At 37.1% G+C, this 24,889-nt stretch overlaps 1 protein-coding gene and 1 pseudogene across 5 annotated transcripts in view; one reads left to right on the forward strand and one right to left on the reverse strand.

Annotated features, from left to right (window-relative positions):
• The window catches only part of Rabgap1l (RAB GTPase activating protein 1 like), a 663,388-nt gene that overhangs the window by 464,580 nt on the left and 173,919 nt on the right, over positions 1-24,889 (reverse strand). The gene's annotated exons all lie outside the window — the stretch shown is intronic.
• Positions 12,868-23,295, forward strand: LOC124961917 (ankyrin repeat domain-containing protein 49-like; annotated as a pseudogene).

The raw sequence follows: 24,889 nt of genomic DNA on the forward strand, positions 1-24,889 counted from the left end.
AGGAAGGAGGGACTGTATAGAGGGAAAAGAGGGGTAGGAGGGGTGGGGAGAAAAAAAAAACAACAGAATGAATCAAAAACTATTACCCTAGGTAAATGTATGATTACAAAAAAAAGCCTCTACCTCATGTACAAACAGAGAAACAAGATGTATCCCATTTGTTTAAAATAAATATGAATTTTAAAAATGGAAATAAAATATTAACTTTTAATTTTGGTTTTATTTTTATAAATAACATTACTTATTTGATACACAGACTTTTTAAAACAAGGTATAAGAATATACACATTGAACAACAATTGTGTTTCAGCACTTAACAGGGTCTTATCACACAATAAGCACCAAGTAAATATTTAGAGAACACATCTTTCACTTTTGAGTGTTATACTACTGAAATATGCTAATATTTTGCAAGTATGCAAAATTATAATAAGCAGGGGAAAAGGAGTTTTATCTCCTGAATAATCTCTATTTCAATACAAAACAAAAATATGTTCTACTCATGAGCCATAACATCATCATTTTAACAACAATATATTAATTTTTCTGCCAATCTTCCAAGGTATTTTTCCCCACAAAAAGGATATCAGAACTGATAAAAACTAGATTAGCAGAGGAGAACCATAAGAAAAGGAAAGAAAATGAGCACAATTTGAAGTAGAAACCAGATCCCTGAGGAGCAATTAAGGTACAGGTGATAGGGTCCAAATACTTGGAAGGAAAAACAGAACTAAGCCAAGGAGGACAGGAACCCCAGGCTCCTATGGAATGTCTTCTCCCCCCACCTTAATGTATTTTCTATCCTCTACACACCCTGGAGAGATAGTCACAACTAGTCTGTCCACTTCCAATATGAGAAAAGTGAGGCACAGAGAGTCTGAGTGATTTGCCCAAGGTTATCCTGCTAATAAGTGATGGAGGAATAAGATTCAAGCTCAATTTGAATCAAGTCAAACAGTAGGTCTATGTTTTCTCTGTCACGATTTTTTAGAGGTTCTACTAGGCATTCAGAAGATGCCGGTCTGGGCGCCAAGTGCAACATCTAGAAAATGCTCAGGGCCACAGCCTAAGACGGAGGCTAAGCCACTAAGAGCAGCATGCCACAAAGCCCTAAAGTGTGGGCACACGTTGAACTGATGTGATTCAAGGAGTTCCATCCCCCTGATGTCCAGGAAGAACAATGAAATGAACGGTTCGGTGACCCTCAGGGAGTGAGGCAAACGGGTCTTCTCCACTACTGGTGGAGAGCAGTAGCCATCAAGAGTTCTGCATGTGTCCTGGTCAACCTGCTAGACAGGAAGAACAGACCTGAAGGAGATTAAGTTCCTCAATGACATGGAAGAAACTGAGAAGGAAATAAAAATGAAAACGACAATGGAGACCCAAGTACTGTTTTAAAAAACCCAAAAAGCGCAGTTCTGTGTGTAGAACAGGAGAGAAGAGAGAAGGAACAGAGTAAGCACACAGGTTGTACTGAAGCTTTTGAAATCCAAAAGAAAGAGGAAAGAAAAAAACTAAAGGACTAGAGAAGATGGGTGGGGGAACATGATAGACACCCAGGGCTACTATGCTACTAGACCAGCCAAAGGAGCTTGGCTGGATCCCACTCTTCCTTCATGGTCCAGGTTAGGGTCACCCTCTTCTGCTGACCAAGGGCTCCCTCTCCAGTCTACCCCATGGTGGCACTTACAGCATCATGTAATAGTCTATTTTCCTCTATATCTTCTCCCATCAGACTGAATTTCTTGGCAGTGGGAGTCATTTCTGTATGCTCCCAGTATCTAGATTTGTACTTGGACATAAAAATGTTAAAAGTTTTGTGAATGAGTGAGAGAAGAAAGAAAATCCATTACAACTAGAAAAAGAATGTATCCCTTGAAAATTAGTAATCTTTAGCTGGGCACAGTAGTACCTGCCTGTGATCCCAGCAGCCTGGGAGGCTAAAGCAACACGATTAAAAGTTCAAAGCCAACCTCAGCAATTTAGCAAGGCCCTAAGCAACTCAGTGACACCCTATCTCAAAATAAAAAAAATAAAAAGAAATGGCTGGGGATGTGCCTCAGTGGTTAAGTTCCCCTGGGTTTAATCCCTGGTATTAAAAAAAAAAAAAATTAGTGACCTTTAGTATAGAGACACTTGTGTGCAGGCACGGGCAAAGGGAACTAGGTCCAGGTGTTCCTAATACAATCCTGAAGTCAAACCACCTGGGTTTGAAACCCAGTTCTACAACTTATTAGATGACTTGTAAGAAATCAGCAAGAAACAATTTTTTAACTGTACTTTAGTCTCCAGTGTCTTTTTTATTGTATTTTCTTCTCAGTTTATTTATTTCATTTTATCTAAGAACTCTGCCTTATCTGAAGCAGAAAGAATTTTATTTCCTTTAAACCTGTTCTTCCTCTCTAGCAGGTTGGCCAGTACACATTTAAAATACAAATACATGCTACAATATCTGAAAAAAGGCAAGAGTTCTAAAAATGTTAGCTTTTACAAGTCATCTTTAGTGTGTGTGTGTGTGTGTGTGTGTGTGTGTGTGTGTGTGTCTACAATGCAAAACGCTAGGCCAGAATTAAGTGCAGGGTTTGAGGAATGAGTGAAGGTTAGTGGAGACAGTAAGTGTAGTTTTCTTTACCCAAATTCATGAAATGTAGGGAGATGAGAGACAGTTAAACAGTTAAAGGGAACTACAGGGTCTGAACCATTGTTCCTCCTCCACCAAGTTCATTCCCCAGGAGACTGGTGAGTCCTCCTTTCTGCACTCACGTGCACACACACACACACACTTCTATCATAATGCCCATAAGATTTTGATGAAAACATGCCAGTTTTCATTCTCCCAGGCTGGCCTCAAACTTGCCGTCCTCCCACCTCAACCTCCTAAGCTGCCAGGATTACAGGTATACACCACCTGGCTCCGTTTCCATTGTATACTCATGTATTTAAGATCTGCAGCATCCATGTTTTATATGTCTTTCCCCACTATCCTGGAATTGAAGATCTTTGAGTGCTGGAACTACATTTTACTTATCTTTCTGTAACAGTCTTTAGCATATAACAACATTCAAACGTGGAATAAAGTAAAGGATTTCTTTGTTGATTTATTTTGAGAATATATTCAGAAGCTAAGGGTAAAGGAAGAAAAACACCAGATAAAGAAAGATGAGGAATCAGGTAAATTCCCTAAAGATATGAAGGCTCCCAGGTTTGGGGATGGTGACTGATGAGGAGGATGTTTCAACTTTTGATTGGATATGGAGCTTCAGGAAAGTGATGATTCTAAGAAAGGGAGTCACAGGGAATTTAAAGCTAGTAGTCTCAACTCCCTCTACAAAGTTCAAAGAGCTCTCCAAGTGACTGCTTAACTTGGGGAGTAGGATTTGGTGGAGACTCCTCTACATGCCTAACTTCAATGCTTTTGATAAACATTCTCCTCATCTACTTTAGTGTCTGCAGTTTATTGGACTCCCCAGAAAATAAGAACAGAACAGAATACTCTAGAAAGCTTCGGACCCATAAAGCAAGACTACTATTTTCTCCAGTGTAAACGTGGAATGAAAATAACAGTCTCAGTCTCATAACATTGTCAAAATTAAATTTAAAAATATGTAAAATACTAAGCATGGTACCTGGCACATGGTAGTGGTCAGGTGTTAGCTACCATTTTTATTATGAATTTTCTTATTGAATCCTTGGCTTTTTATTACTTCAAAGTAACTAGAAAAACATTCCAAGTTTGTTTTATCTATTATCCAGTGATTTTTAACATGTAAGAGCAGGAGCCAATTGTGCAACACCAAAAGAAGGTACAATATGTGTAAATTTTTAGATCAAGCAAAATAAGCACGTATGATACTTCAACTGAACTAATTTAAGCATTCCTCTCTTAACTGAACACTTCTTGCTTTGGAACAAAATGTGTTTCCTTTTTTTTTTTTTTTTTTTTTTTTTTTGCGGTGCTGGGGATTGAACCCAGGGCCTTGTGCTTGCAAGGCAAGCACTCTACCAACTGGGTTATCTTCCCAGCCCACAAAATGTGTTTCTATAAGCAATATTTTTCATCCCAATCATAAAAGGAAAATTTAAGAACCACAATCAACATTACAAAAGGAATACACAAATACATACACATGCATATGTACAATTCTTTTTTTTTTAATTAAGTTATAACACTGGGGCAAATACAAAAATCTCATTTTATCTTTTCTTAACTGAAGAATTATTCATAAAAGAAAAGGCTGAAAAGTAAACATGACTACTGAGGTCTTCAAATATTTTTTTCTTTCTTTTTTGGGGGATTTCGGGGGAACCAGGGATTGAACTCAGGGGCACTCAACCACTGACCAACATCCCCAGCCCTATTTTGTATTTTATTTGGTGACAGAGTCTCACCTCACTCATGCTGAGGCTGGCTTTGAACTTCCAATCCTCTTGCTTCAGCCTCTGAAGCCACTGGGATTATAGGCATGTACCACTGTGCCTGGCAAGTTTTTTCTCTAAATTTTACCCTTATGAGTAAATAAATGCTTGCTGAAAATAATACAGACAACTCCAGGTTGCTATAACTCTCTCAAACCACATGGGGAGGTGGATGAGGAGGCAAAACTTTATTAACCATGCAAAACACATAGGAGCATAGGACTGAAAAGGTAATACTGATACCTATCCATCTATTATAGTATTAAAGTGACATTGTTTACCTTGAATAACTAAAATGACATTTATTATGACCTTCAATATAATATAATCTCTCACTTCATGCACGATACAGTCAGAATATACTTTTCTACATGGAAGCTGATATACATGGATAAATCATTAAAGTTAACACAAAAGATCAAGTTTAATTTCTGAAATATTGTAACACTTCCCACCATCAAAAGCAAAGTGATTTATCAGAGAAAAGTTTTAAGGTTGAAGAAACCAACAAATCTCGAATCATTTCTTTCCCAAATAAATCATCACTGTCAGGAATCTACAAGTTTCTAATGAATACTCCCTGGAGTTGCTCATGATTAATAAAAATGTAGCATACATGATTAATAAAAATGGATCATTAATTACTAAAACCTGTCAATGATACTCAAGAGAAGTACAACAGTCAATACACCCTACCAGCACAATCAATAATATTAAGCAAATTGCTTTCTTCATCATGAGACTAGTATATTATTATCATTTTAATCATGAGACTAGTACATTGTTATCATAAAAATTCAGAAATATCTACTTGAATTTATTATCTGGAACTTTTTCAAAATAAATTGAGGAGTGGTGAAGGACAACAGAATAGAACATATATAAATGGCTACATGGAATAAAGGATTGTTATTAAACATACCACGCAAGGAATGACTTTTTTAAGGCAGCCAATTAATTTTTTTTAAAAACTAAACAAAGGTTAAAAGTAGGGGCTGGAGATATAGCTCAGCTGGTAAAGTGCTTGCCTAGCATGCACAAGGCCCTGGGTTCCATCCCCAGCACCACCAAAAAAAAAAAAAAAAGGTTCAAGGTAATTGGTAGCAAAGAGGTTCAAGAAAAAAAAGACCACTAGCTAATACTAGTAGTGTTGGACAGTACAGTCCTGTGACAAGATAGATCACTGTCTTCACCAAACATGGTATATGAAAGGGAAAATACTCCCAAAGCAAAAAAGAAAAGAGAGGACATACCCAGAGCACTAACCAAAGCAGTCATGTGAAATTAGGCAGTCAAGGGAGTAACAGCAAGAGCCAGTTCAGATTCACATTCAAATTTTTGTGTAATTCCCTGCTAAAGTCCATACTGCTGCAAGATGAGTTACTGAGCAAATCAGGTAACCAGACAAAGGCAGAGTAAGTACCCATCTCTATGTATGTATACATGTACACATGGGGAGAGGGAAAGTGGGAAGAAGGCAGAAGAAAGATGAATAAATGTTTCCAAAATAGGAGAGGGGAAAGAGGGATGTGAAAACTGGAGGAAGTGGATTCTACTGAAAGAAAACCATATTCACTGAGAAAGAGACTGACATGGGTACAACACAACGGGGTCAGGGGGCAGACAGGTTAGTCTTTACTGTAGACTAGCTCTTACACATGAGTGATGCAGAAGAGATGAGGGTGGACACCCGAGGAATTTTCAGGAAGCAGGTTTACTTTAGCTTCATGGGTACAGAGGGGCTACTTCCTAAAAAATCTCTAGACCACGAGTCTGGAAATTCTTTAAACTTTATACTCAGAGGGGTGGTTACATGACAATGGGAGTGGATAGGAAGACAACGGTTACTCCTTGAATCCTAGTCTTAGACTAGACAGGTTTCACACATTTTGTCTGCAAAGCTGGTTTGACAAGAAAGAGGAAGCTTCAAACCACATTGGGCTCACAGGAAAACTCCTGTGAAATCCTGTTGATACTCTTTGAAAAATCTGACAAGAGGAGAAGCTAAATTATGGCGGGTGAGTCTTTTAGGTGGGGGTACCTGATCTGCTTCATAAGAACTGTGAAAACAACAGAATATAACGGATTTCAAAGTAAATCTTAAAATTTTGGAATAAAAGTGCCATTTTGATGGACCTGCTAAGTACCCCCTACACAGCTCTATGATAACACATGTCTCTGTAATGGCCTGAGAATCTGCCTGCTTCCTTTATAAACCATGTTACTCATGGACTGCGTTCCAGTCTTCATTGTATTCCCCGTTGTGTCAAAAAACTTGGCAACAGGCAAGCACTTGATACACATTTGATGAATAAAATAAAAAGCTGAAAACATTTTTGGAACCTATGTATTATCAACTGACATCTCTGCTTGGATATCTAATAGGGTTTCAAAACAAAATTCTTAATTTTTTTCTCATATCTGTATTTTCCTGATTTCCCTCCATTTTCATAAGTTAGTAACAGTTTTCATCTCTGGTCCACATAAATTAATTCTCCACATATACAAATAAAGTGGTGTTTTAAAACCATAAATCAAATCTCTGTCTCTTCCAAGTTTAAACCCTTCAAAAGCTTCACAATATAATAAAAACACAATGAAAACACTCACTCTAGCTTAGGTGATGGCCCCTGGCTACCTGTCCATTCCTATCTTGTATAACTCCCTCACTTGCCCTCTATCCATAAGTCATTTGTCTTCCTACCTCTTCTTTATACACCAAGCATAGTTTCACCTTTGAGCCCTAATACTACCTGTTCTCTGAAAATTCTCTTCTCGCATCCCCCAAAAGATGGATTCCTCTTGGCACTCAGCTCTCAATTTAAATGCTACCTCCTCAGAGAAATATTTTGCTGAAGGCCCAGTTTAAAGTAGATGCCCACTCTACCAATGGAATAATTTTAATTATCTAAATGGAACATTGGTTCTTGGTGTTTTTCTTAATTATTTGTCATCTCTCCCCCAATAAGAAGCAGAGAGAATTTAATTATCCTGTTATGCCAAGGGTCTCCAATATCACCCCCAAGGCTCAATGATTCACTCACTGCCATATGTAGTGAGCAGTGACTGAGACTGGGGGTCTCTGATGACCTCATGGCTGTAGCATGTCTGGAATGTTTCTGTGCAAGGGCGCAGGATGCCTAGCTGCTGTGGCAATGCCCTGCATGAGGAGGCTCTGTGCAGGAGTCCTATCAGCTCTGACCTTGATCTCAGGCACACAGCTCCTGGGAATAAAGAAATTCTTGTGCTAGACAACTACAGTGTTTCACCAGCTCTGCTTCTCAGGTTCCAGAAAGAGCTACTACACAAAGCTCCTAACACTGCACTTTGCAACTGTGGATTCCAACTGTGGAAAAGCTACATAGATGTCCTAGTTTCTGTAACTTTTCTGAATACAAAGAATAATGATTGCATAGTTTTTAACATGATAATGAAACATATAAAGATTGGTGGTGTTGACTCTTCATCTGCATCTCCAGAGCTCCACCTGATCCCAGTTTAATCTTCAAAATCTGTGTTTGTGAATCTTTATTTTCCAACCTCCCTTCGTCCCTCGCTGGAACAGAGAGTGTGGCTGCACAGATCACGGCAGTCATACACACACCTAGGATTTGTTAAGTGAAAAAATACAGCAAAATTGTCAGCAAAGAGACAGAAATAAGCACCAAGGTCCAGAAGAAATCAGGCATAAGCCTCCAAGAGTCCTCTCCCAAGAATCACATAGGACATACTACAGTCCAACATCAGAATGTAGCATGTATGAAACACTGTCTGCCAGGAAAGCTCACTGCGGAATCAGTGCCTGTGGTTTCTACCAGGGCTGGTCACCTAAGTACCCTCTTCCTAACAAATACCAAAATTCCAGACTCTGAGAAGGAAAACAGTTATCTGGCATAAGACATACTGTTAGCCCAAACCTTTTAAGTACAGTTAGCCAATCTCATCAGTAAGAAATGATGGTAACCCCTCAAATCTAAGTTTTCTAAAAGCAGTCAACAGCCAACTCTGAAAGTAGGATTCTCTAAAAATAGAAGTCTGAAGCTTGCTATGTTAACTCTTTTCTGAACACTTATTCACTACTATGTCACCTATTTTAACTTCTACCAATAGATCTGGAAAAAAACATATTGTTCTTCTCTGAATCTAACATATCAAAGAGATTTTCATACATTAACTGTTTTCTTAACACTTGCCACATATGAGGCAATGGAAACAAAAATAATAATAATAATAATACCATCTGCCCCTTACAAACTCACACTCCAGAAGGAACAAGAGATATTGTAGTCATTCATTAAATGGTAGCTATCATTACACCACCATGTTTTTAGTGTACTAAGAAACTGACAATGTAAGAGATTAGATATGAAGCCCATACCACTAGTATATTTATATCTTATTTGTACCTACCCTTATTTATGTCCTTATTTATAAAAAGGATTTGAGGCATAAGTTAAAAATAAAACAGGCCAGGCACAGTGATGTGAGTTGTAGTCCTACTACTTGGGACGCTGATTGGGAGGACTGCTTACACCTAGAGCTCAAGGCCAGCCTGGGCAACACAGTGAAACCCCCTTTCAAATAATTTTTGTCAATTAAAAAAAGAATTTCAGGGAGTGAGAAAGATGGTGGAATAAGACAGACATCGTTAACCTATACACATGTATGAGTGCACAAATGGTATGACTCTCTATCGTGTACAACCAGAGAAATGAAAAGTTGTACTCCATTTGTGTACAATGAAAAAAAAGAAAAAGAAAAAAGAATTTCAAAAAACAGTTAAAAGTAAATAGAAGCCAAAAATCAATAAATTCATTATCCACTCATTCAAATATTTACTAAGCACTCATTGAATGGCCAAGCTTAAAAAGGAAAAATGGACATATTTCCTGATAAAAGTTTAAAATATAATGTGTGAACAAGTCTTAACACTCTATACCAAACTCCTTGAAGACATTTTTGCCACATCGGTAGAAATATTTCTTATATCAACCCTTGATTAAAGCAGAGGATACCATATTAGTATGGCATCAAAGACCCTGCATGACCTTTGTGTTCCTCTAATCTCACTGTCTCTCATTTTCCATAAAAGTGAACTATGTGTGTTTTACTGCACACACAATGCTGTTTCCTATCACCCAAAGTTTCCCTCTGCCTGGAACGTCTCCCCTACCTTGGCATCCAAATACTTCTGGCTAAGTAATATGCATTAATCAAGACTGAGTGCAGAGGTTTAACTTATATAAACCTTCCCTGAACCTCAGGCCAGGCCAGGTTCTTTCCGTCAGCTTATCTGGTACCCTGCTCATATCGTATTACTGTCCTTACTATATTTTGATAAAATTACCTATTTAGGGGTCTACTTCTATAAAAGTCATATCTATCTTTGTGTCCATAGCACATAGCAGAATAGTGGTTGTCCACTACAAGTTTGATAAAACCTATGCATTACAGATGGCTAGCAAATGAGGTAAACTGATTGAGGCATACTTTCTACAATAAGTCACTAATGTTTCTTTTAGAGGAACTGTCCTGATTATCAATTATCTCCTTTTTTCACAGGACATATACTGTAGAACCCCTTACAATGGAGATCAGTACCAAGTGCCAAAATGTACTTGGAGTCAGCACTGTGAGTCAGAGATCTGTCTGCTCTGCACATTTCTTAGGTGTACTGGGTGGCAAAAATGAAACTACATTACAAAAATCCAAGACTCTTCCACATATTCACGCTTGGATTGAAGGCCACAGAACCTCAAAATCAGTGATCCATAATCAGTGGTTCTTAACTTTTTCTACCTCTATTGCGTTTAGATATGTAACTCATCTGCATGAATGACATTTTTAAATGATCACCTGGGGATACAAACCCTGGAGGTAACAAGGTATTACTGACAACTACTATTCTACATATATCAATTCTACTGAAAATGATCACAAAGAATATCACATATTAATATCACATCTTTTCATGAATGTATTTATAACTTAAAATACATTTTCTTTACTGAAAAAAGTGATAAAGGCTAGCATCCAAAATGCAACTCATGTGAAGGACATACACTTTATTAAATTCAAATCACAACCCATACTTTTGTTCCTTCACTCTAAACTATGATTGCTGGACACTGGAGGAATAAAATGGGGATCTGCCCTATCATTCCATGATAAAGATTTCTGCTGTAGAACAAAATACCATTGTCCTTACAAGAAAAGTAGTGAGAGTAGAACCCAAAATTACTTAAGCTAAATTTGAGAGTTTTAATCCCTTACCCGGACAGCATGACCATTATAAATAGTGAACAGAAATCTTACTCTGGGAATGATCATAGGCACATAGCTTGGAAGAGGCATCTACATTTTAACTTCTGGCATTCAACTGTCTCTCTTTATGTATCTGTGCCTGTGATATCTTGCATGAAATTTAAACACATTTCTTTCAATTAATAGGCTGAAAACCTTCTTGAAAATATGAAGTACATCTTAAATATTTAATAGAGCCCCTTGCTACACCAAGCACCATCTAACAGAATGTGGGCAGGATAGAAGAAAGGAATCCATAAAGGAAGGGTAAGCAGGACAAGGCAAAGCTTGGAGGTGGTGGAAGGAAGAGAAAACTAGCTCTGGAGACTCACAAAGATGACAGGGAGAGAAGGCGTTACAAAGACAATTAAGAAGAGTATGATCAAGCAATTCTGAAGAGACAAGTAAAATCTAAAACCCTCATTTCTTTAAAGTTTGTGGGTTTTGTGCAAAAGAGAAAGGTCAAATTTACCCTCCATCTAGTTTCAAACTTTAGTATTATTGTTAAAATACCACTCAAAAATTTTTAATGTACTCAAAGGGGTCCTGTTAGAAATTTTAGTGAACAGTTTTCCCGGCTCTATTTGCATTGTAGTGAAAACCTCAATGGGACTCCACTGTGTAGCCCTTCCACTGACATATATTCTATAAACTTTTACTCCAACCCCAATAATAAAGCTAGTGTGATATTTTTAGCACCACTACGCTCTTCCTGCAGTCATAAGGGATCAGTCACTCAACTCCCAATGCCATATTCAGATCATTAGAACACCACATTCCCCTTGTGAGACAAGAGCCATAATTTCTCCAACAGAAAAATTGACTTCTCTTCTTTTAGATACCAACTGCTGCTAAAAAGAATGGCATATGAATTACCTTTATAATCTTTCTGCAAATAGTTAATAAACCCTCAATCTGGCTCCAGCTAAATAAAGCGGTGAACTCTTTATAAAACATAATTATAAAAATGTAATCAGGAACCTAGATTCCAGTCCTGACACTTTCACTTAATTTTTTGGGGGGTTAGGGGAGTGCTGAGGCTTGAACCCACGGTCTTATACATGCTAGGCAAGCAGACAAGCACTTTACCACTGAGCTACATCCCCAGCCACTTAATCTTGGAGTCCCAGTTTCCAAAACTACATATAAGATCATTCCATGTAATTAAACTCAAACAACAATATATTGACTAAATTATGTGTGGTGAATACATAATGCCTCAGTTATTGTCAGGCTCTGAGGTTAAAATATTTTAATGATTTGAGGTTACTGACATTTTCCTGATCGCGCTAGACTGTACAAGGAGAACCCAGATAACCAGCACCCTCCTCCTCAGACACCTACAACCCCAAGTTCGCCCATATACATGCTCTTGGGAGTAGCAAGATTGCTGCTATCAGCAATTTCTACCTGCATCTCAAACCCCAGCAGGAGGTTAATAAACAAGGGGAATCTGCCTGAAACGGAGACAGCACCTGAGAAGAAAGGGGAGATTCAAGCAAGACCAAAGGTTTTAGCAAGAAAAATACAAATGATGTGACATATACAAACTCCTTAACCTCACTAAGCTTTAATTTTCTTTCCTGAAAAATGGATAAATTGCCACCTTATAGGGTTAGCATAAGAAGTAAATGAATAACTTACAAAGTAAGTGTTTCGTGCATATTTTCCATTATTAGCTAAAAAGTGGAATTAACTGCGCTGTGAATTAGCCAATCAGTTTCCACAGTCTAATCACCAGATCTTAAAAGGATTCTACTTCAGGAAAGGGCAAGCAGTAGATGGCTCTAAGATCTCTTTTAATTCAAAGATTCACTAAAACTAAGCAGCTGAACCACCGTCACCATGGTATATGAATGATCACATCAAGGTTATCACTACAATATTTTAGTCTAAATTCTAATCAATGAATTGGCAGCAAAAGAGGCTAAAGTGTCCTGCAAACATTCCTGGACTACTGGCTACTTTTTTTTTTTTTTTTTTTTTTTTTTTGGGTGCTGGGGACTGAACCCGGGGCCTTCTACCAACTGAGCTATATCCCCAGCCCATACTGGCTACTTCTGAAGCGGACTCTGCATAAATGGACCTTCTACAACTGCTGATGGGAATAAAAATCCACAGGTGATAAAAGAGGGTTCACTTCACACTATGCAGAAGTGTTGGGGGCTGTGCCAGTCAGAACGGCGCCTGATCTCATCGGCAGTGAGGCGGTTAAAAGACATAAGCGCACTCAGGTGATTTATCACTGGCCGTATTCAGTTAGGTCCACGCACACAATGGGTGCACAGGTGTTCCCGAGCGCACCTGCTCGGGCCTGCTGGTTTTGACCCTTGCCGGGATGGGGCAGCTGGCTCCTGCCTGATCGCAACTGGCATGGCCCTGCCCTTCACCTCCTGGAGGGAATAAAAGCGGGCGGTGGGTGGGGGCGCGACAGTAAGCAGCAGCAGCTAGCAGCAAGAGGTGGAGAGAAGCCATTAGCAGAAAGGAAGCAGATAGAAGCGGCTCGCAGAGAAGCAGCAGGCAGCGGGGGAAGGCAGATCACAGAGCAGAGAATTGAGAACACACCTCTAGACGCAGGACGCACCTTTAAGAAGAAGCAGCAGAACTAAGAAGATAAGATTTCTGAAAGTGTAGTCTCTCTCTCTCTTAAGCAAAGTCTCTCTTTCTCTAAGAAAAGCCTTTCTTCCTCAATAGCCCAGGAAACAAGCGAATAAGCGAGAAAGCAGCCCACTAAAAGAAAGATAGAAGCAGTTCATTTCGCAAATTGTTGCTGCAGGCGGTGACAAATACCTGTGGATTTGGCACCACAAAGAGCCAGTGACACAGAAGAGAAAGAAAATACTAACAATAATCCCAGGCATGTGGAAATGCTCAGGAACAGTTAACTCCTATTACTATCACAGAGAACTGTCCCTGGGGACAAACACAAAAATAAAGTTTTAAGCACAACATGCTTATAAGGACCCTGTACATCTTAGCAGTGCTGACCAAGTGTAAGGTTTCTAGCTTTCACTAGAGACAACTCTTCAGAACATTTAATTTTCTAGGTCAGTTGAAGCATGATTAAGATGTCATAATCTAACACAAAAATTTTTTTTCTTTTATCAACACACCAAGCAAAGCTTGAACCAGTCAAGAATGAATCAGGCTTAAGTGAACAACAGCCATAGTAACTAGTAGAGCAGGCACTCAATAAACATTTGCGGGGAAGAAAGACTTCTAGGGAAAAGCAAAAATCCCCTCCTGAATAGTATGATGGATTATTTCTGGGCTTCCTAGTAGTTTTGATCTGTATATCCATGGTATACAACACTGTATCCATGCTGAGAATCCACCACATAATCCACTTGACAGATAAACAACCAAAAGAAGTGGATGCAAGGGGAGAAAAGAATGGTTTCTCATGGCTCTTTTCCTGCACTAGCATAAAGGTAATATTCACCCTCTTTTCCTGACTTCTCTTTAGACTAATATGCAGAGGTATTTATAAACCAAATCACATTTTTAAATCAACTATAGGTATCATCAATTACTAAATCTGATAGAGTAGTTCTTATGAAGTTCAACGGTCACCTAGCCAACCTAAAAAATTAGCCCAATAAACAAATAAACACGTCATTTGTAATCAGGGGAAGTGTACACAAAATGAAATGCTATATATTGTAAATCAGAGCGCTAAAACTGAAAAGATTGATAATATCTACTGTGAAAATATGAGGGGAAAAAGTACTCGGATACACTACTGAAAGGGGCATGAATTTCCAGTTTTTGGGGGGAGATATTTGGTACTACCTATGAAAAAACAGATTGTGCACATTAGAACAATTCCACTTCCAGAAATCTGTGATTATGCTTCACAATACAGGTGCAATTACCATGCATTACAATAATATTTGTATATCTGAAATAGCAAAAAAGAAAAGTAGAAACTTTATTAAACTCTCAAAAGAGAAATAGAGAAATAAATATGCTATATCCACACCACAGAATACTATGCAATTAAAGAATGAGAAATGGTTTAAAGTAGCATATAATAATAGATTGCTTCATAAGAAAAACAAGTTGCCAAATATGATATACAGAATGTCCCATTTGGAAAAGGGTATATTAACTGCTTTTTTTAATAATATAACTCTCTCCCAAGAATTATAATTGGTGGGCAGGGGAGGGAGATGGTCCATTTTACATTTGTTTTATTTAAAATTCTTAAGCAGTAAAAAAGAAAATTCCACATATTTTTGCTTTCTAAGAAATGCAAGGCTGTTTATCTTCCCAAATCATAATCAGTAGCTAGTTCTACAATTTTATAGTAGTTCTGTTAATGTCTCAAAGATTTTATTAAGTTCATAATTTTCTCAAAAACTAACATTAGTTCAAAGATCCACTTTAGCTGATTCTTGTACTTGGAAAAACTAAAGTGACAAACATCAACAATAATTTCTAGGGAAAAACAACTCGCTATTGTAAGTCTATCTCAGAGAAAATCCACTTGGGATTTTTTTATTACACTTGCTTCACCATTTGTCAGCAACCATTTTAAGAAATCTAGCTTGCTTCTAACCAAGTCCTTCTTTCTGTCTATTAGGCAATGATTTAAAATGTGATTGACAACATGTTTGTTAAACTGTAACCATTGTGAAAACATATTCTTATGTCCCATTTTTTTACTGGATGCTGAATCTAAACAAGCTTTTCAAATACGAAACTGCTCAGGAAAATAAAATTACATGTCAAAAAGTGAATAGAAAAAAAATTAAAGCCATGTTTCTTTTAAAAACTATGCAACCATTAGCCAGCTGCAATGACTTCAAGTTCAACGTCCAGTTATCCATTACTTAAACATCAGTTGTCCTATCAAAGACATATACAAGATTAGATTAAGTCTTCCAATATTCATATAGGTACCAGTACATAACTTCATTTATTTAAATATATGAGATTTCTGTTCATTTTAACACATTTCATTAAAGCAAAGATCCTCGGGTCATGAGATACTTTCCCTTGAAAAGAATTTACAAGAATAAAACTTTTTTAACTTAAAGCCTTAGACTTTCCCCCCTTATTCCCAATTATTCTATGAATTAACTACAAGACTGAGATTTTATTTTAATAAAAATCCCAATTCAGTTGAAACTTCACAGAGGTTTCCAGTAAAAATATGTTTAACATCATTTTACCTCTGAATACTGTTAACAAGAAATATGTGATCAAGTTTTTTCCATCCAAATTTGATGCAGCACTAGTCCTTGTAAAATATCAAATAACTACCATAACCAAATGCTATTAAATTTAGCTAGCCTCCTGTATGTCACATTTTCTCTTATCCTCCATCCTGTTATATGATGTTTACAGAGAGTGTTGATAAGGAAATCACAAAGTTGGCAGTGTGACAATGTCTCTAAGATAAATTGTAAATTAATTTTAATCTCTTTCAAGAAATAATTTCAGATATTAAACCACAGAAAATAAGCATATTAAAGCAGAGAAGCTATGTTAATTGGCATAAAGAATAACTTGGGGGTTGGGAAGGGAGGCATTTATCACACTGAAGTTAGAAAATGATGGACAGCTGCAAGTAATTTATCTGACATAAACATAGCACTAATTAAGAAAGAAGCAGGGATAACTTTCTATTGGATACTAGTTAATATGGAGCTAACTTCATAACTAACTTTTGAAATGAATATTCTAAGCAAATGAGAAATGTAGAAAAAGAAACATGTTCACTTAATTCTTGACAATGTCTCTTACATTAATAGAAAATGTAAATAATGTATCTACGAAGTACTGAATGAACTGAATGTTCACTAGTGTGAACATAAAAACACCAAAAAGAAAAGGAGAAAAGAACACCAAGAAAAATCAAACCTACAACAGTTTAATAAATAGAGGCATTTAAAAATTCCTTATTTCTTTATATTATAAAGCATATAGTTCAAAAAGTCACAACTCACGCATTATATTCACAATCTTAAGGTTGCTATAAACTTAAAACTTAGACTTAACGACGTTTATCTACATTTTTTAAATATTTGGATAAAATTGCCTTCAAAACTGATTTTCTAACCAAAGATTCTGCACAATATTAACAACACTGATAACCAATCCTCTGTGAAATAGCTTAGAAACAATATAAAAAATATTTTATTGTCTTAAGCTGTACTTTTTAATCAAATTACCCATTTATAAAAGGTTGAATTATACACTCAAAACTTACCAAACTGCTCACAGTACTTCTGTAGTCTTGGATATTAACAAACTGTTTAGTCCCCCTTAAACTAACAGGAAAAATGAGCAACAGCCACCGCACGTACATGATGCAACACTGACCTCAGCACACTTTTTCTCTTGCTATTTCTCATATTTCCTTCCAAATACATTTTCTATTGAGAACAAATTTGAGTGTTACATTTAAAATTGGTTGAAAATGAAAAAAAATCTTTTACTCCTTTTTAATACTTTCTACTAGAATTGCACTAAAACTGTAACGTGCTATTCACAGTAAAAAAAAGTTTTATAAGAATGTTCTATTTTGGAGGACTAATAAAAAGATAACAAAATATAATAAAATATAACAAGAAATAGCATCTATAAAGTGGTTCCATATTATGTATACAAAAGAAAGTATAGTAATAAATGTACACCTCACAAATTGTGCAGAATTACATAAAACAAACTAAAGCTATGCACAAATATGCTGCAACTACTGGGATCAGTCAACTTTTTCTGTAAAGAGACAAATAGTAAATGTTTGGTTGTGTCAACTGTTTTTATCTTTGTTTTCTTTGGTGTTCCCCACTCCTCCAAGTACTGGGGATTGAACCCTGGGGTACTCTACCACTGAGCTAAAGTCCCAGTCCTTATTTTTTTTAAACTTTGAAAAAGGGTCTCCCTAAGTTACCCAGACTGGCCTCAAACGTGTGATCCTTCTGCCCCAGCCTCCCAAGTGGCTGGGATGTGGCCTGCCAGCCACTTTCTTCTTTCTTTCTCTTTCTCTTTCTTTCTCTCTTCCTTTTTTTCTCTCCTTCCTTCTTTCCTCTTTCCCTTCCTCCCTCCCTTCCTTCCTCTCTTTCCTCCTTCCCTCCCTCCCTTCTTCCCTTTCTTTTCTCTTGAGGGCATTCAGTAGTTGGTATTATAACCTTTAAAGTGCACAAGCCATTCCTGGCTCAGAAGCCATACTTTGCCAGTCTCAAGGCCCTTTCACAGTAACTGCTCCTTTTTGTGCTTCACATATACTAAAGATGAAAAAATAGTTTCAAGTACCCAATAATACATTTTCCAAAGGAGCAATTAATTTCATTAAAAGAGAGGGTATGCTTATAGCATTGGAAAATATGGAACTATTTTACAATTTGAATATAAATCATTTGTACACAGTAAACATATTAGAATCAGATTTGATTTTTTTTTTTTTTTCAAAATCAAGATTCTTATCACTTAAAAGTAACAAAATACTAGATGCCAGCGAATTTTCCACCAGTTAAAGACAGGTTAATAACTCTCCCGGCACAAAAATACTGCTACAGGTATTGATTAAAATATATTCTTAGTCAAGTCCTGAGCAGCTGAGAGGACAACCCAGGAGCAAGATTTGAACAACAATTTTCCTCTGTAAGATCTTGATGAAAAAAACAAAGTATACATAATTCACCTGTAGAAAGATTATACTCCAGCATTTAAAAAAAACTTTTTAATTATAATAGTAGTAAAAAGGAAAATAAAGAGTAAATGATCATGGAAAACCAGACACGAGAATTCCTTGGACTTTTCTAAACACTTAAACCAGACTGAATTGGTTGAAACACATGGTCACCTTATTCCCATTGGTACTCAAAGTCTCTGGGTAGGCAATTCTGATAAAGATATGAGAAGCCAGAAGAAGAAAAAAACGAAGATGGTATCAATTTCAAGGATAAGGAAAAAAGATCCAAGCAAGTTGCTTGTTTGGGCTGCTGAAACAAATCAGCTTACTTCAAAGCGGAGACTATTTTCTGAGAAGGCCATGCATGTGAAGACTCGAGGTGACAATGAGCACCCCTCTTCATCGAGCAGCCTACACTGGATACTTAGATATTGTCCAAGAGCTGGTGGCACAGGGGCAAGGTTCATGCATAACTGTAGATGGCTGGGCACCCTGGCACAGTGCTCCTAGGTAGAACAACATCTGGGTGGCTTGTTTCTTCAGCATGATGCAGAAGTCAATGCTCAAACAAGAGCCCTGTTGATCCCCTTGCATCTTGCTGTTGGGAACACAGACAGCCAAGATATTCGGCACAACTTCTGATGGACTGTTGCATCAAAGCAGGTCTAAAGATCAACTTGGAAGAAACTACCAGGAGCCAAGTATCTATCACTACCTCTTTGAAACTGTAGAAGGTTGTACAAATTCTTTCACGTCAGTCATAATGGTTCTAACAATTTTCTTAAGTCTCTAAATAGCAGTGCCTCCTTTGTAAAATATTCCCAAAATACAAAGTTGATATCGAAAGTCTTACTACTAATTCAGTGTTGCTCATTACAATGTTCTTCCACATCAACTGCCTGATCTTGATGTCAGAATGTATTTGAGAGTTGTTTGGATAGATCTTTAATGACTTATGTGGCGTTTCTGACTTTTGTGAGAATTTTACCTTACCTTTACTTAGATATTTGACATAGATAGAGCAGAAAGTTAAGATATTTTTGCTTCTGAGCCAAGAGAAACATATTTTTAAATATTCTGTATCCCAGATCTTGAGTAGTATATTGACATATATTTCTATAAAATGAGGTAACTCTAAATTTAGTGTAAAAGTTTTAAATTACTGGTACAGCTCAGCTCTTTTCTACATTACCATAGCTAGTTGCTTTTACTTTAAACTAGAAAAGATAATATACTAGTGATTTCAATTTTACAAGTTAAAAAATAAAATAAAATAACCTAGATCTTTGTTTTTTAATAATATAAACCATTCTGAAAAGCAGTTGGTTAGGTGTTTCATCCATGAATGCTATATACTGTCACCCCTACCATGATTCCCACAATCCTGTGAACACTCCCATCTCCCTCTACTTAACTTGCATGATCCTTGTGCTTGCGGCAACTCAGGGTGACCGCTGAGTCCAGCAGACAATTAGGCAATGGTCTGAGAGAGGGTAACACTTCTGCTCTCCTACTGGGTTTATCTGCCTGAACCTGCTGGCATGGCCTCTGCTCAGTCTCTCAAGTTCACCAGAAATTTTGATTTCACAAGGTCCTGAGTACATTCAAACTATTCTAAGGGCAAAAAGATGGGTAAGGAATTCTAAGAAGGGGGATGGTGATTTTATTGGAATTAGAACCACCATTGGGTTCAGGCTCTATTTTTTTTTTTTTTAAATCATAGTGTGAATAGTAACAAAAAATATATAAATATTCAAGAAAAATAAAGCAAAATATTGGACAACAAAATTTTTAAAATAAAATGATTTGTGAAAAAGGTAATTTAGTCCTTAAAATGATGTAAGAATTTTTACTAATAAGACATACAACACAGAAATCTGAGAATATAATGTACTTTCTTTGAAGTTGTAAAGATTTTCACTCTTTAGAACCTATCATATTTAAATATATATAATATATACGAAGATTAATGTATGATTGAGGACAGAATAAGATTAGATCTTAACAGACTCATACTCTTAGAGTTTAACATTGCTACTTTGTATTTTTAACTTTTAAGAAGACACAGTTCAAGGGAGGAAATTAATACTAAATACCTGGGTTCTCAAACATCCAATGGTTAACACACACACAGTTTTTTTAAATACCCATGGTTAACTGTAGGTAAAGAGGTCAAGAGCCCAAGTGGCACTCCCCATTAATCTCACAGCATTTAGGACCCAGGTCACATACTTGGCACTTTAGATTTGGGTCAAATATAATGCACACTGTGACGCTTCCTAGGGTTCCTTAACTCCCAAGGTGGTTTAAAGTACTTATTCCTACCTAAATGTAAACAACCTGGAAGGAATGTTTTGTCATCTTTCAAAATTTGGCAGAGTCAGGATCAAAATATAGTAGGTACACCAATATTTGCTGAATGAATTAAATTCATACACAAAAATGCCTTCTTCTCGGGCAAGCTAAACCAACACTGAGCCTTTGAATATGGCAATTAAAGGCAGGTCTGACTCAGAGACCTTTTCCTAACAGTTGTTTCCCTAAATAAGTCATGTTCTATTTTCAAAGCCAATGCCCTAATCCAGGCTTCTGTCTCTGCAAAGTGCACTTATCCACCAGTTTCTTCAGTTGTTAACTGCATTTACTTACTTCCAATTCGGTCTCCCTAAATCCATCCGGCCTTCGCTCACCATGCCCAGTTCAACCCCGTGATCAACCTCCAACGCTCCACGCAACCAAGCCCACACTGTTCAGCGCTTCCCTGGGGCCTCCACCACCTCTGCAGCCTCACACACCTCGAAGCCCTGCTTCAGATTCTGCCAGCATCTGAATCAGATCTCAATTCACCAAAACTTACAACAAATAAAACACTGAAGTCCAGTGAATTTTCCACAACTAAAAAGACATGATAATAACTATCCAGGCACAAAAACTGCTGTGGGAACTGATTAAAATGCATTCTTGTTTTCACAAATGTCAAAATGCTATCTTTTCTATTTCCCCTGAGATCTCCTGCTGGCCTTGAAGAAGCAAGTCACCATAAGCCCTAAACCGTAAGGAAAATAATTCTGCCAAAGTCGCTGTGGATATGAAAAGGACCCAAGTCTCAGAAGAGACTAGAGCCCTGGTCAGATCTAAAAATTAAGATGTCATTTTAACAAAATCTCCAGGTCTTGGGCTGGGGTTGTGGTTCAGTGTTAGAGAGCTTGCCTCGCATGTGTGAGGCACTGGGTTGGATTCTCAGCACCACATAAAATAAATAAAGGTATTTTATCCATCTACAACCAAAAAAAAAAAAAAAATCTCCAGTTCTTGCATGTGTACATTTAAAGTTTGAGAAGCACTTCTTTAGCAAGTGCCTGTATACCTTAAGCTCTAGATGATTCTTTTCTAAAAAAAAAAAAAAAAAAAAACTTCTTTTTTACATCTTTCATCTTCTTTTTATTGGAATAATTACAATTTGCAAACTTGTTTCTGTAGTAAAAGTCACTTGTGACTAACTTCTCTCTACTGAGATTATGGATTTAAAAATTAAAAGAAAATAATCCTGTGAGTTTTAGATTACTTTGTTCTCTGGCCATGCGAAGTGGTACTGGACAGCAGAGTCACTCGAGTTCGCCAATGGGAAGTTTGGTTAGGAATGCCCTTTACCAGTCCAAATATAAAACAGCAACAACAAGAAATGTAGATTATGATAAACCTAAGAGGCAGAGTCAAGCGTCAAGTTCACGTAAGGGTATTGCAAACCAGGAGTTTCACAATTAAGTGGGCATGTGTCTTAAAAGAAAGCCTACTGTCTTTTCCATTTGTTGCCTTCCAAGAGTTTCCTGTAGTTTCCTGTCCTCATTACAAGGAACTCCACACAAGTATGAAGTCAACAAACAGAATGATTGCTTGAAATTCACAAGAACTACCAAGTGTACTCGAGTTTCAACAGGAGGGGCAATTTAGAACAGGTGGGACTGTCTTAGCACTGACAGGGTCATTTTAAAATAATTCCTGTAATGCTGCACTAACTTAATGCTGCTGGACTTAACTTTCTGCTAAGATTCCTGGCATTCAAATTAATACCCTTTAACACTATTTTTTGAATAGTATTTGAAAAATATGCAAAGATACCTTAATTCGTTTTATCCTTTAGATTTTTCCCAGAAAATCAAGAGCAATTTTCATGATTTCAAATCTGTGTTCCCGTTTTAACTAAATTACAGGCTAAGGTAAGACAATTTAGAATGACTTGAACTTCCACTTGCTTTGACAGGCAAATTGAAGAAAATAATTAAATAAAAGAATACTCCATTTCCCCCCAGCAGGAAAACATTTCTATGTCAACTCCAGTTCTAACTTTTGATGTCTGTGTTGACAGAAATGTCAATTACAGAACTAATAATAAAGTGTATTGAAAATGTATGAACGCCTATCCATAAAAGAAAAGAAACCATTACTTCCTACTCTGTGATTTTTGTAGCTTTTTTTACACAGGCGATGGCTAATAGGTTTTTTCAAAAGAAAAGGTGGCATCTCAAATAGAAAATGTCAAGAACAGAAATGAAAAAAAATTAGTGAAAAACAGAAATTTGAGTGGCTCACACTTGGACTTTGAGAATGAGAAGGGAAAATTTTTATGTATGTTACTCATATTTTCAAATGCAACTCTAGAAATATTGTCTGTTTTACTAATATTCCTCAGTATTGAATAATATTGAAGCCTTATGAAAATATTCATTAATCATTATTTGTTTGTTCATTTAGTATTATTCCTAGTAGTTACTGAGGGGCAAGAAATCACTGAGAAAGTAGCAGTCAAGAAAAGACTGGAAAGGGGAGCTCATGCAGCTGCCTGGGAAGACAAGATCCAGGCAACAGGAATAGCATGTGCAACAGTCCAGAGGCAAGAGTGCAATTGGTGGGTCTACAGAACAGCAGAAGGATGAGCAGGAGGAAATGAAATCAGGAAGGTTAAAATTAAAATTAAAAGGCAAGAGTGTGTATGTCCTTGTGAATCAAGGTTAAAAAAAATAACTGTGGGGCTGGGAAGATAGCTCAGTTGGTAGAGTGCTTGCCTTGCAAGCACAAGGCCCTGAGTTCGATCCCCAGTACCGCAAAAAAAGAAGAAAAAAAAAAACTGTGACTAAATGAAATGAGAAGTGATACAATCTGACAAATTTCAAAAGGAAGGATGGTTGGTGTGGGAAAAAGGCAAGAATGGAAGGCAGGAAACCAGTTTGGAAGTATCAGAATAACTGATAAGAGAAATGACAGGATCAGACTGACGCTGGATTCTAGATTTCTAGATCTGAAGCCCAAGAGCTGCCATGTGCTGACAAAGGAAGACTAAAAATCTGATTAAGGAATGATCCGGGGTTCAATCATTAACTGAACCTGAAACAAAGTTTTTCTCTATACAATAGAAAAGAAAGCAGCAAGACTATTTAGGAGGTAGAATCCTGGAAATAAATCTCCACTGTTTATATGCAAGGCCTCATGTCCAGCACACGGATATGACTAACTGGGGCCTCTCTGCTCTCTCCTAAGCATGTGCAGTCTTGCATCTTTAGACAGCTTTCCAAAACACCAAATATATGGAGGAGTTTATGAAGATCCATTCATTCTTCAGATCTCCTTTCAAAATCCTGGCTTTCCCAACAAGGATTATAATCCCAAGTTACCCATAACCCTGGCCCTCTCATTCCCTTGACACAAAAATCACTGTTTCTAATAATGCTCCAAAAATGTGGGAGTTTTCCATGCTCTGCTCCAAATCAAGTGAGCCCCATCCAGCAGCAGAAGCAAAGCTGCTGGTTCTCACAGTTCGCCCCACTCTAATAAAACGACCACAACAACACAGGAGGGAACGTCAGAAGGGAAGCAGCCTCAGAGGTTAAAACATCACAGACTCCACTGCGATGAACCTCTGAAGGTTCAGAAGTTTTTCTTCAATAAATTGCTTCTCAATCTACTGGCTGATCTTGGTGACTTTCCAAAGTTCTGAAATGGCTGTTTTTGACCATTTTATCCACTTTCATCATTACTTTGTGGTAAGTGAATTTGCCATGCTCCTCACTCTGCAACCTGCATTAAATATAGTTTAAATTTAATTTGCCTGAGTAACCTACTAAAAAAAAGTCATAGAAAATATTTTGAAACATTTCTAAGTATAGAAACTACCACTAAGCTAAAATTACTATTTTCTTTTGACAGTTAACATGCCTTTGTTGAAAAGACTTACTCAGGTGGACTCAAGTAGAAAAAGCCTTCTAAGCAGAGTAAATAGCATTTTTGAAGACAGAGAAACATGTCAGGAAACCATATGGTTGGGTTAGGTGGGTAAACTCCTCTATTTATAGCTCTCCCTTTTCAACTACAAAGAGGCTTAAATCTTACACCCTAAAAGTGCCCTCTCTTGGTCAGAATAATCTAGTTTTTAATTCAATCTCTTCCCTCCTCATCAAATTGCCTGAAAGAAAAATTCAAACATTATTGTCCCCTTCCCTATCTCTACTCAGTCTTTAAAACTACAAAAGGACA

The sequence above is a fragment of the Sciurus carolinensis genome, chromosome 12 (assembly GCF_902686445.1).
Source record: "Sciurus carolinensis chromosome 12, mSciCar1.2, whole genome shotgun sequence".
Classification (NCBI taxonomy): domain Eukaryota; kingdom Metazoa; phylum Chordata; class Mammalia; order Rodentia; family Sciuridae; genus Sciurus; species Sciurus carolinensis.